Below are 13,326 nucleotides of genomic sequence, written 5' to 3' on the forward strand. Positions count from 1 at the left end.
TTAAACCATTAGATAATTTTTTCTATAGTAAAAGTAATTTGATTAAAAGCATTTCCCAATGTTTAAAATATTCTCACATTAGAAAAATTAAAACTTGATTGAAATAAGGATAAAAAACCATAATTGTAATTTATAATTCAATTGTTTTGATCTATAGGTGAGTTTCTAATTTTCCTTGTTCTGTTTTAAAATTTTGGCACAAAGGCATTTAAGGTAGAAGCTTTAGCAAGAGTTCAGATGCCTGTCAACATTTTAAATATAGACCTAATTTTGGAAAGGGTCTCCTGAAAATCTTTAATGAGTTTTCTAACTATTTTCAACAAAGAAATAAAGAAGCTTTTTTTTTTTTTAAAGATTTTTATTGGGGAATTGGGGGATGGGAACAGCGCTGGGGAATTGGGGGAAGGGGAACAGACAAGTTGCTGTCGTTTTGTTCTTCAGTCTAGTTGTGGAGTACGTTGCTTCACTGGCCCAAGTTGGCACCATCATTGCGCTCTTCCCGGGTGAGGCACATCAGTCGCTGGCTTCTGGATGGCCACTCACTGCGGCTGCTGGCTGCTCACGCTGGCTGCTGGCTACATACAGTAGCCCAAGGCAACCTATTGCCACAGGAGCTGCAGCCTACACTGTCGCCGGCAACTCACAGCAGCCCAGCTCCAGGTTGAGCTGTTGTTCAGCATCTTAGCTGTGGAGGGCAGTGTCACTGGCCCTCATATGTGGGATCCAAACTGGGGTCCTCTGGCATCCCAAGCCAGCTCTTAACCATCGCGCCGCTTGGCCTGCCCAAGAAGCTTTTAAACTTCACTCTTTATCCCCACATCCATGCCTTTCAACCTCTCCTCCACAATAGCCTCAGTAGTATTGTACCTCGACAGCTAAACTTTCCCCAACCGAGCTATTTCTTAACATCAGCTCTGACTATCCTATAAATCACTTATAGAAACACCAATGCCCAGATTCTTATCCCTACCAATTATCAGAATTTCTGAGTGAAGCCAAGACATCATTCTGCTTAGAAATCTCCTCAGGTGATTTTAGTGGGCAACCAGGCTCCAGAACCCTACTGCTCAACATTTTTCTCACAGTTTAGCAGTGATGAAATTTTTCCTCACTACTCCACCCCTGGTCAGGGCCCAGCGCATTTCTGGGCACACATGTTTTGGTTAAAAGTGAACCATTTATCCCATGACCAATCTGTAGAGCCTAACAGAACAAACTGCTCAACTCTCAATTACCAACTTAGTGACTTAGTGCCTTTAACTTATATAACAGCAAGTTTTGCTTTTTTTTTTTTTAATATATAAGGACAAATTCTTATAAGAGGGTCTGATCACAGCACTGCTGTCTCTCCTCTGCTTCTTTCTTTTTTTAGGAAGTGCAGGTGATAGATTAGAAAGTAGATCTCTGAAATGGACTGATGTGGACTGAAATCTCAGTTATACCACTCATGAATAGTGTACCCAGGTAAATGACTTCATTGTTGAATTTCAGCTTCCCTGGATGTAATATGGAGATAAATATCCTATCTACATAGTTGGATTAGAGGGTTAAATAAGAATATACATATATGTAAAATAACTGGCAGATAATAAGTTTTCTAGAAGAATTAGTTTCATTCTCTTAAAAGATATTATACTTTAAAACAGTAGTTTTTACATCGAATTTCTAGGAGCTTCTCCTCAGGGGACATGGTTGGGACAAGTAAGAGGCCTCAGGGGAAAAAAACCCAGCTTCATAAAGTTAGGTACCACCAGAGGATCTCTACTTTGACAAATTTTATTTAATGGCTTTTGACATGGAATGTCATATAATGAAAGAATTCTATGGAAGAAAAAAATACATAAAAGTCGATCTAAGTTATGACAGCTACAACTTGTGTTTTTCCTTCACTGGACACATAATTCACTGCAAAAGCACATGCTGGTCATTTATATCATTAGTTACAATATTGGCTTTAACATTTGTTTTTACATGTTAAAAAATAGTTGGGCACTCTGTACTTGGACTACAATAAAAGGTCAATTTTAGGAAGTAACTCAAAATTTTTTTAAATTTATTTTTTAATTACAGTTGATATAAAATATTCTATCAGTTTCAAGTGCACAGCATAGTGCTTAGACATTTATATAACTTATGTGGGAAGTAGAAAATTCATATTTTAGATATAGATAAAGAACATAGCAAATGTAGCATCATAAAAGACTTGTATTTTTTTTTTAATCTGAAAACTGCTCCTTTTTTATTTCAAAAGGTGGTGATTAAAGATCAGGAAGTACAGTGACATGGAGGAAGGACAAAAATGGAACATGTAAACGGCAAATATTTTTGCTAGATTTCATTTTCAAAGTTTCAAATCTTTCCAATTTTTAAAACATTTTTACACCAAAACAGGAATCAATACTTTTCATTCTACTCTTGTCAACTTTAGCCAAAGCCTTGTGAGCTGCAGTCATTTTGCTGTTTTTCTCTTCAGTCTTCACATCTTTAGTATTAAACTTAGTGTAATCCTTATTTTGCTTCGGGGGGCTCATCTGATAACTTTCTTTGATAGAGGGTTTGGCAATGAAGCTATTCTGGAAGTTTTAAATGTTTAGATAAGTCATCTCTTAATTCATTACAGATGTAATCAGATATCAGACCATGGGTATAATGAATATAATCCTCTTCCTTGTCACTGGAAACCTGGTGACCAGAGAAAAATTCAGTTGACTGGACCCAGGCACCGACATTTGTTACTGTTTTTTAAAGCTGCCATAGTCTTATTAACCTTTTTTCCCCAGCCACTTTAATGTCTCCTCTTTGCTGTATTTGTAATGTTTCTTTTTGTCTACTTCTTTTTTCCTCTGTCACGTGTTGAAGTAGCTTCTCAAGTTCAGGAAGTTTCAGCAACAAGATGCAATTTGGAAACATGTCAACTTGATCTAGTGACTGAAAAGTCCCCCTCTTTATCAGCCTTTTTAAGGTAGCAGAGGACCAGAAATAGAGGGTCCATGGGTGTGGAAGGTGGAGAAGACCTCCTAATTGAACTGGTTGATTCATAAAGCAAGAATGGTGTTGTCCCTTGAAAACTTTTATTTCAAACAGCTGCTGTAGACACATACTGAACAAGGGCTCCTTTCCCTAAACATGGGTTCACCAATTTTATAAACAAAAGCCTACTTTTCATTTTCTTTGAAACATCTTTTAAATATTCTGGAAGCAGGAAGTCATGCTGCCTGGCGCTGGTGTGGCCCCCCCTCCCATTCCATGCACCTGCCTTCTCCCAGGCGGACGCGGCAGCTGCAGGCCTCAGCCCTCCGAGTGCGAGGCCTGGTTGGAGCCCGACAGAAAATGGGGGAGGAAAGGGTCTGTTCCGGGTGAGGCGGCGCGCTGAGGGCCTGGCGGACCAGAGCACGTTATAAAAGGTTTTAAGGAGGCAATGGAACTAAGTTAATACCAGGGAGAAAATAATTGAGTAAGATAACTTAGTCAAGATGATCTCACAGAACATGTAGTATTTACCTCATTTCAACTATAACAAAAATTAATGGGACCAACAATAGTCTGGAATTTCTATAGATTCCAGTCTCTTTAGTTGTTGACTGTTGCCCCAAATAGCAGAGGTTACATGACCTTCTTGTTGTTTCTAATTTAACAAATATAATCGCATTACTGTAAAAATAGTTTCTTATCATATCCATCCAAATTTCTGGAAAATGTTAAGATTATTGTCAAAGTAAAGAGAACAAAAGATGCTGTTCCCTAGCATATTTTCTGTTGGGCATTTCCTGTTGCTTTCTGCTTACTTTTTATTGCAATCATTATTGCAGCTGAGCCTCATTACTTCTCTCTCTTTCTCTCTCTCTCTCTCTCTCTCTTTCACACACACACACACACACACACACACACACACACACGGATGTGACATTTTATTAAGTGGCTAAAATTACCAGGTAAAGTTCATCTCTAAATTCTTCCTGGCCCACCCACACTGTTTTCGTCCTCGGTGCAAGGATCATTGGGATCTTCTGAAATGTATTTTGACATGCAGCCCAAGATGGTTTGCAGCAGCAAAGGCCGCGAATGGACATTGTAGCCAGAGGCAAGAAATAGCACATCAAAATGCCAAACGAAATCCTTGTTTGAAATTTAGTTGATGTTTTGTAGGCCGTATACCTTGAGTTCCTGCTATTTTACGTGCATCATCAGTATTCATAGTTGTAAAGCATGTATTTGTCATTCATCCTTTTCCAAGTGACTTTTCAGTAAAATTAGTGAGATGCCACCAGGAGCACACTGACTCTCTAGTTCTACCTGTTTCTGGAAGTGAGAAAAATTACATGCAACTTCTAGCAATCTTGCTCTATACAAGGTTAACATATTAGTCTATCTCACATATAATCATTTTGTTTGTGGAATAAACATTGCCAATTCAGAACCAGGCTGATGAATTTAGATATTGTAAAATCAAGAGAGCACATGATACAAATACTTCTTTTAACTTCAAGTTGACCAGACATATATTCTCTTGGAAAACCAGCAAGTCTAGTCCCTGAATTAAATTTCTCTGATGAAACAAAAAAAGTGAAACTTCAACTGTCTGAGAACTACTTGAGGATTGGTTTAATACAACTCCCTTAAATCTTTTTTATAGAGATTACTGTGTGCCAGACATTGTACTAGACCTGGAGATAAACAGGATATGTTGTAATCTCTCTCTCAAGGAAATCCTAATTATATCAACACCTGGTGCCAGAGCAGTGTGGTAATTGCAATAATGGACATGGATACAGGGTACAGTGATGGAGGGCATAGCAGAGGAACTGACTCATTCACTCTGGAGAAAAATCACATGAGGTTACACAGAGGAGGGGGACTGAGCTGAGTGTTGAACGATAAAAAGATGTGAGAAAAGAAGGTAAGGGAATTAAGGGGTAGATGAGGCACTCAAGTAGGAGGGAAGAGAACACAAAGCACTGAGGAGAGCAGTAGTATAATGAAATGTTTGAAGAAATACAAATGTGTCACAATTATAAGGGAGTGAAGTTTGAGACTCTAAATGGCAAGAATTGAAGTCACATATGTAGGAAGGTTCTTGCATACCATGTAAATCATTCCTTTGGATAACAGTGGTATCCAAATATTTTAGATTATACGCACAATTTGTTAAAAAAAATTTTTTATCATAGGTATGTTTTTGATATAATTATATATAAATTCCATAAGGGCAATTTTAAAGTATCTGTTTTATTTATTGATATTTCTCAAGTATCCATAACAGTGTCTGGCACAGAAAGGACTCAATAAATAGATGTGGAGTGAATGATATACATTACTAAACACAGATGAAAATAAGAGTATCAAAAGGGGAATGTTCTAAACTGTAGTTTTAGGGGTTTGCTAAAGGGGAGGACTTTATATTATCATCAGCTGATATCTCAAGGTACAATATATGCTTTGAGGCTCACGTATAATGATGGCACTGGTAAATCAGCATTTCTAACAATCTTCTTTAATATTGAACTTTTTTGCCTAGCATCTTCTCAAATCTTACTAAATCATCCTTCTCTTTACCTTGTGATGTGGCTGGGAGAATCTTGTGTTAAGGGAAGAAGAAAGTGTTTCAGTTCTATAATATTCTTAGTGGTTCTTTTGTGCTGACATTATTAGTGTTGTCTTCAATCAATGATTTTTTCGGATAAGGGTTCTTAAGCAAATTACTCCTTTTCTGAGGTTTTGAAAAGACTAGGCAGCATAAATGATAAATTTAGTTGCTGATACATATAAACTGCAATATATTGCAATACACTGAAAGTAAATGAGTGAGGGTGTCATCATCAAATTCTACACAGTGGTACTAACTCTTGCCTCTGAATTATTTGTGACTGCTTATCAGTGGAACTGAAGGAGGACACTGGAGTCTCCCCGTATGTTAAATATCAATACAGCATAATGGATTTCTTTTTAAATATAATATGGTGAAATTAACATAAATATTTCAATATTTTCTTTTTACACTCCAAAAAATTGTCTTTTTTCCCCCTTGAGGTGTATGTACCTCCATTTGGAGACCATGGTGGTGGAAATAGAAACCATGAAAAAAAGTTAAGCACAGAAATGACACATTTACACTTGAATTGGAAGAAATGCTCTAGTAATTTTCTTGCACAGTGTTAAGTATATATTTTAATTCTATCATTTTGGATGGATGGAAATCTTTCTTGTATTCACTTTAGATTTCTTTGACTTATTACTCACTATTTTAACCGTGCTTATTTTTTTCTTATAAATCTTATTATTATTATCCTATGCAGCAACATAGGGTTCTTCAATGTCTACTGTTTTTTTAAAAACGATGAGTCTCTGTATTAAGTGGCCCTATCTTATTATTCTTTTAAAATTCTTATTATTTATTTTCAGAAAATTTTAGTCTCTTCTCCTACATCTAGTTAACATCATGATTATTGTTATTATTATTATTATTATTTTCCTTCTTGATTCATTCAATTTAATATATATTCAGAGGGCACAAACCCCAGATTACCAGCTTTTAAAATTTTATCTAAAATAAGACTAAAAGCTTTCTTAGTTCAGGCCTCAGGGATAGTTTTCTAAGCAAATTTAATATGTGACTTAATATGTGGACTCAATGACCTCTACACTTCAGAGGCTTTTGTTTTACTTGGCTGAATTTTTAGATGTGAAATATATTCCAGATAAACTTAAATGCCACATCCCCAAGTTCTGGACAAAGAAAGCATGACTGTACATGTTAAACTTAGTGTTTTAATGATTGATCTTTATAAACATTTATTAGGACATCTGCATACTTCTAAACTTGCTGAATGAAGCTCTAGAAAGACTTGAGTAGATCAAAACAGGGAAAACTTTGGCCCTGACATGCAAATTGAGGACTGCTGAAAAGCAAGACAAAGGAGGAACAAGAAAAGAGAGGCTAAGCAGGAATTTAGTCTGAGCAGGAGACCCTCATAACTAGAAGTGAGTCCTGCGTAAAGTCCTAGTTCAGATGAACAAGAGGTAGCTGAGTTGATGGGAAAATAAAGGACAGATAAGTCTCAGTTGCCAGGTCAAAGAAAGGGGACATAGCCACCGTCTGTGGCACAGTGATGATACCTTGGCATTGCACACAGCTGGGCATCCACTGTTCAAGGGTCTCTACGAGGAATTTAAACTGAACTGATTCTCAAATAAATCAACTTAAGATAAATAAACTGATGTCTTCCATATGTTATTGGGTGTCCAGTGAATCAAGATTTTATTAATTCTATTGACTATAGGGTTATTTATCTATATTTAATGAAACCTTTCATAAATATAGAAAGGTATAAAGGTAATACAAATACACATATACACCTGCTCAGAATTAATGCGTATTAGTGTTTTATCCTGTTTTCTTCAGATTTTTGTTGAAGAAATAAAATGTTATAGTTTAACTTCACATTGAATACCTTCCCAGCCTCAAAATGGAGACACTGGGCTTCCTGCTAATAAGAGCAATTTGGAGTTCGAAAAATTCACTGGAAAAAAATGAATTGATATAACTGTATTTTCATTGCAAATCCTAGGTTATGCTGCAAATAGGACAAAGAGAAGTACTACCGATTTCTTTCACCGTAGATTTGTTTTTCTTTTTCATCATGTAATAGTGCTTTAAATGTCTCATTAGATATTCATTAGCTCTGCTTGATGGATAGCAGTACATTTGTCTTGGCATATACATCATGGGTAAGGAGTTTCTAAAATCGTGTTGAATGTATCCACATAGTTTTAATACCTGCCAAGGGAGTGCCCAGACTGAGCCACAACAGGAGAAATAAAAGAACTAAAACATCTTAGCTGCTGTTCTTTTTCACTTAAGGAAACACAGAATGCCAGGGGCAGATATTTTGGAAGCAAACTTTGCCTGTGAACAAATTATTTTTCTTTCCCATATTACACTTTCACTTGAGTTATAAGACAGGGTTGTCACAGGTTGTGTTCTCAGGCAGCAAACCTGGAGATGGAGGTTTGTGTGCAGGGGATTTATTGAGTAATGCCTGGGGAACATTCCTGTAAGGGAGTCAGGAAAGTAGGTGTGGGCAGAGGGAATATTGAACTATGATGCAGGTACAAAAGAGGTCTTAGCTGATTCCATTGAGCTCATGGGAGCAAGGATGGTCCTTCATAATTGTCCTTGAGGAAGGACATAAAAAGGGCTGCTTTTGGGGAGAAGATAATAGTCTTTATTCAGTTAGGCTGAATACAGTTCTTTGTGGTTAGGGCAATTTCTGGAGAGGTGTGCGTCGTCAGTAGGCAGCACTACCAGTATCTGTGGAATGACAGCTTCAGCCCTGGAGAGGGAATCTGAGCCACTTACCATGCCTGCGCCCAGCCTGTGCGTGTAGCATATGTAACCTAGAATAGAGCAGATGCAAAGGCATGCGTGTTATTAATAGTCAAATAGCCATTCCGTTTCATCAGGGATGACTTTCCAGATGAATGTAATTTAGGTTTTGTTTTGCAAATAAATATTTTATTTTGAGTAGTAAAATTGTATAAACTATATGAATATTTTTTCCTATCTTTTACTTTAATCAATTACACTATTCAAATATCCATTTAAGAACCATTTCAGAGTGGCTGCAAAAAAGTAAGAAAAGTCATTCTCACTTCCTGGAAAGAATCAACAATAGAGTTCGACAGGTCAAATATATGCATAAGGAAATGCATAATAACGTCCTGGGAATGAAAATGTTAGTTAAATTTAGGTTGGAGAAGTTTCCAAAATGGACTGGTATTCGTATTGGTGGAAGGAAACATCATTAATAAAAGAGTCAGTTGAATTTTTTTTCTTTTACATTTCTCCAAAGATAATGTTTTTAGCAGGCAAAAGGTAGTTATTACCGCATTATATATTAACTTTCTTTTGTAATTACTTAGGTTATCAAAACTTATAAAAGGAAAAATAGAACAAACAGATAAATTATAGTTTTGAAAATTTTTTAGTCCAGTAAAGCTTTACTTAAGGGCTTTCACCCAAGGACCTTGCAGTACTATGACTTTGGTAACAATCTAGATAATTTCCCTATGTAGCCTCTCTTTATCTGTAACACAAAAGGCATAAAACACAGCTATCATTCTTGTGTTCATAAGAACAGAGTGCAGTCCTGTCCCACCAGAACCAGCATTCTGATGACAACGCATGGGCCAAGTTATTTATCATCTCTCTCAGATATACAGACATTGTCCTCTCTAGGACAGCCTGTGATGTTAACCATGCCTTAAGTTAAGAAAGGGAACAACTCGATTTAAAAGTGCTAATCTTTGTAGTTCGTTAGGATTTTATAAGAATGACTATTGAGGCTAATTTATTTACTGACTGATTGCAATTATGACTTATGAGTGAAATGCCTGAATACAAGCATTATATAGTATAAGCAGAACACAGGCAAGAATAAATTTTGTTTTTAAAGTTCCTTTAAAAGTTAAAAGCTTGAAGTTTACAGGAAAATGTACCCACTAAGTACAATTTTCCATCAAATAAAGTTACAAATGAGAGGTGGCCCTAGGCTAGTAGACACAGATGTCTAACTAACAGAACTCTGTTTCATTAGGCCCAACTTTATGCCAACTTTGGGGAGTTGTGGGCCCCAGAATTGATGTAGAACTCTGGTGGCAGGAGAGGAGCATGGGGAAGGAGGGAGAAGGAGGCAAAGCCTTGGACACCCAGGGTCTCACAAGGAAGAGAAGTTCTACAATCGGGGAGAGGTGAGTAGTAAATGAGAAATGTCTGTTGAATTAATTAATGTTGTTTTAATCTATGGGTTGAGTTTCCACACGTTAGAGATTATTTTGGATGGCATTTCATGATAATGCTTTAAATAAATAACTTTATTTCAATTTGATATTTTTTCACTTGCCCATGGTAATTTTATAATATTTCTTTACTTTTTAGTCTTCATTTTTGCTTTCTCTTGACTTGTATTTACTGCCTAAGCAACATTATTGCAACAATAAAGGATATGAAATAGGGGAAAAATTTACTTGCAATGTCCTCATGCTGACATATGAACAGTTTTCATTTTTCCATTTTCTTTTCTAGTTTGTCCATACATAAACTTTGTTGTAACCAAAGCAGAGGTTCTTTTGTGCTCTGCTCTTTTTCACTTGACATTGTATCATATTTTATAATTCTTCACCCTTTCCCCTTTACCACTCCAAGAAAAGAGAAGCCCTTGGTCTTCTAGATTCCATCTTGAATGCCCAGGCTTGTAAACCTCTGGTCTAGTCATCAAATTCCACGCAGCTTCCTTTAGAGATGGGGCTGTGTGTGCCACCTCTGAGAGCATGCATTTCTATAGATGTCTTCTTCAATTAGAAGGGAATAATTTTTCATTCTCTTCTTAAAAGTGCAAGGAAATTGCACCTTCTCAGACACTACTTTGGAGGTCCTTGTCCTTTTAGATGCTGTTTCAATTTAAAGGCAATTTTACATTTTACAGTTGAAACACATCTCAACTTGTTCCCTTAGTGCGATGCCTGGCATGTCGTAGGCACACAATAAATGTTTATTGAGTGAACCATGTTGTTCATAAAGGATCACTTATAAATTACTTTAGCAAAAGAAAGTTCTCATAATGTATTTCCAAAAGAAACATTTGTGTGCCTACCCAGAACAACTTATAAAAAATATATATAAATCATAAATGCTTTAAAAATATACATTTTAAAGAATAATGCTATTCATTGTCCTACTTACTTTTTTAGAAGTTTAGTTCTTTTAAGCTTCATAAGAACTCTGATACTGGTATTGATACTCCTGTCTTACACATGAAAGGGCTCAGAAAAGTTAAGAAACTTTCCAAGATCACACAATTGATAAGGAAGTGTTGGAGCCATGATTGAGATGTTGCCCTTCAGATCGCAAAGTATTTGTTCATGTAGTAGCTTTTCAATATCCAGTTTTCTTGTTGCTTTTAGACAGCATAGAGATCAAAATACTATGGTGAAGAAGGCCTCTAGGTATCCCTTTAAATGTAATGAGTGTGTACTATGAAGTGAGGTGTCAGCAACAGTGATTTGCTGCAGGGATGTCCTTGATTCCATCTTAGTGGCTGACACTATTTAACAGTGGAATTTTCTGATGGCTTGTAGGTATTTGAACTCTTAGGGGCCTCCAGTCATTTAAAAGTGTTCATGTGGCCGGCCGAGTGGCTCAGTTGGTTAAGAGCTCGCTCAAGAGTTTGAGCTCTGAGCAACAGTGGTTTGAGTCCAGCCTGAGCTGAGCAGCCACTGAGCTGCCAACAGGTATCAGGATGGCTCAGCTTAAAAAAAAAAAAAAAAAAAGTGTTCATGCCTGGTGCAGGTTACTTAATTTCTCAGAAAACTACAGAGAAGATATTAGTTCTATATCATTCTGGTATATCAAGCAGAGAAGGGCAATTGTGGGTACTGCCATAAGAATCCTCCAAAATTACTGGTTTGAAATATAATATTATCAAGCAAAAGGAAATAAAATGAAGTGATATTAATTACTGCAACTTTTTTAACAAGGAATGAGCGAGTGAATGTAATAATTATACATGAAATACATTTTCAAAAAATATTTATCTCACACTTTAACTCAATGGCTTGTAAATTCTAGAAGAAATATCTAATGTCTTATGAAATTCTATGAACACATTTTACTCTCATTCATTTTGAGTGATTTGTATTATTGAACTATTTATGTATCAACCAAAAATATAATTTTAAGATAAAAATTTGTTAGATTTAATTTCTAGAAAATATTGGCAGTTGGTAGTTATAATTTAATCTTTCTAACATTAGCACTAGTAATGATAATGTAAGATTTAAAAAAAAAATTTTATCCACATTTGGATCTAAGCATCCATTAGATAACTGTCACTTTTTATAAATCACTAGGGCACTAAAAAAAAAAAACCACGAGCTAAGTATTCCTAAAAATACTCCTAAGAAATATTATTCCAATTCATAGATATAAAACATCATTCAAAAACATTAAATGTCTGGCTACTATAGCAACATTCTATTTTATAGTCAAGAATCAATTTTAGGAAATATGATTTTGTACTCACAGTGTGTTATGATAATTACAGAATATGATAGAAATGTTCTGGGATAATGAAACCATAAGTACCAAAAGAGACAATTTAAAATGAAACTGAATGTTTCTTTTAATGATAAAATCTGTTTATTTTATGCCATTCAAAATACTTACATTTTAGAATGAGGCAAGAATAATACAAACCAATAAAATAGAATTAAAATGTTTATATTTGTATAGTATAAATCTCATGAACTGTGCATCTGACCTGCTAATATCGCTTAAGATTTTCACTACTACTCTTTCAGTGGCAAGCAGCTGGCCTCAGCATATGCACTGCCATAAGCTCTTCTAGCAGTGGGAGGCCAGCCTTTGGCCCATGCTGCAGTCTTTCTTAAAAGCTCTCAAAGTTCCACAGGCTCCAGGCAGGCAGTGGATGGCACTGGTGTGCTGTATGCCTCTTACTGAGTGGCCTCAGGCTTGGCGCTAGTGCAAAATCTGAATCTGCATTAACTGGGTGAACACCACTTGCATTACCCTGGTGACTCTCTGAGACTCTGCCTCATCCAACTCACATACCACCCAAGGCTCTTTCAATGGCTGAGCCTTATGAACAGCTGGCAGGCAGTGTCAGGCTGCAAGGTCCCCTGTGCCTTTGGATAAGTGGACCCAGGCCTATTACTGCTGGCAGCTGGCCTCAGTTCACAGCATGGCCTCACACATGCCTCCAGGCCCCGCACAGGCAGCTGTCAAATGTGGATCACTTTGTTGTGTCTACCACGTAGCTCTGGGCTCGTTATATGTAGTGGCTGACTTTAGCCTGTACCAGAGCTCCTCCCATGACACCCCAGAATCAACACGCCCAGTGGCCAGCTTCAGACCACAGAAGAGCACCACTTGATTAGCTCCACAAGCAGCACACCCAAAGGGTAGTTTCAGCAGGCACCAGAGCCTGCTGGGTGAATCCCACTCTTTGGGCTCTGTCCTCGCACAGCAGCTTGTATACTGTGGTCAAGACCAATCTTCACATCCAGTCAGCATGAGGACCAATCCAACCCATCAAATGCCAATAGCAATCAAGGCTCAACTACAACAGGACAGCACACACAAGGGACACTCCTGGAGCAACCCACAAGGGACACTCCTGGAGCACTTGGCCCAGGTGATCAGGGAGACTATGCCACTGGGCCCCATAGAGCACCTAGTACATGAGGCCACCCTACCAAGACTGGGCAAAATACCAGATCTACCTAATATATAGAAACAAACAAGAGATGCAT

General features: G+C 37.0%; 1 pseudogene; it reads right to left on the reverse strand.

Moving 5' to 3' along the window:
* Window positions 1-2,366: 2,366 nt before the first annotated feature.
* LOC109387543 (ribonuclease H2 subunit B pseudogene) lies at window positions 2,367-4,070 on the reverse strand (annotated as a pseudogene).
* Between the last annotated feature and the right edge of the window lie 9,256 nt (window positions 4,071-13,326).

This window comes from Hipposideros armiger, unplaced genomic scaffold, assembly GCF_001890085.2.
Source record: "Hipposideros armiger isolate ML-2016 unplaced genomic scaffold, ASM189008v1 scaffold_162, whole genome shotgun sequence".
Taxonomy (NCBI): Eukaryota; Metazoa; Chordata; class Mammalia; order Chiroptera; family Hipposideridae; genus Hipposideros; species Hipposideros armiger.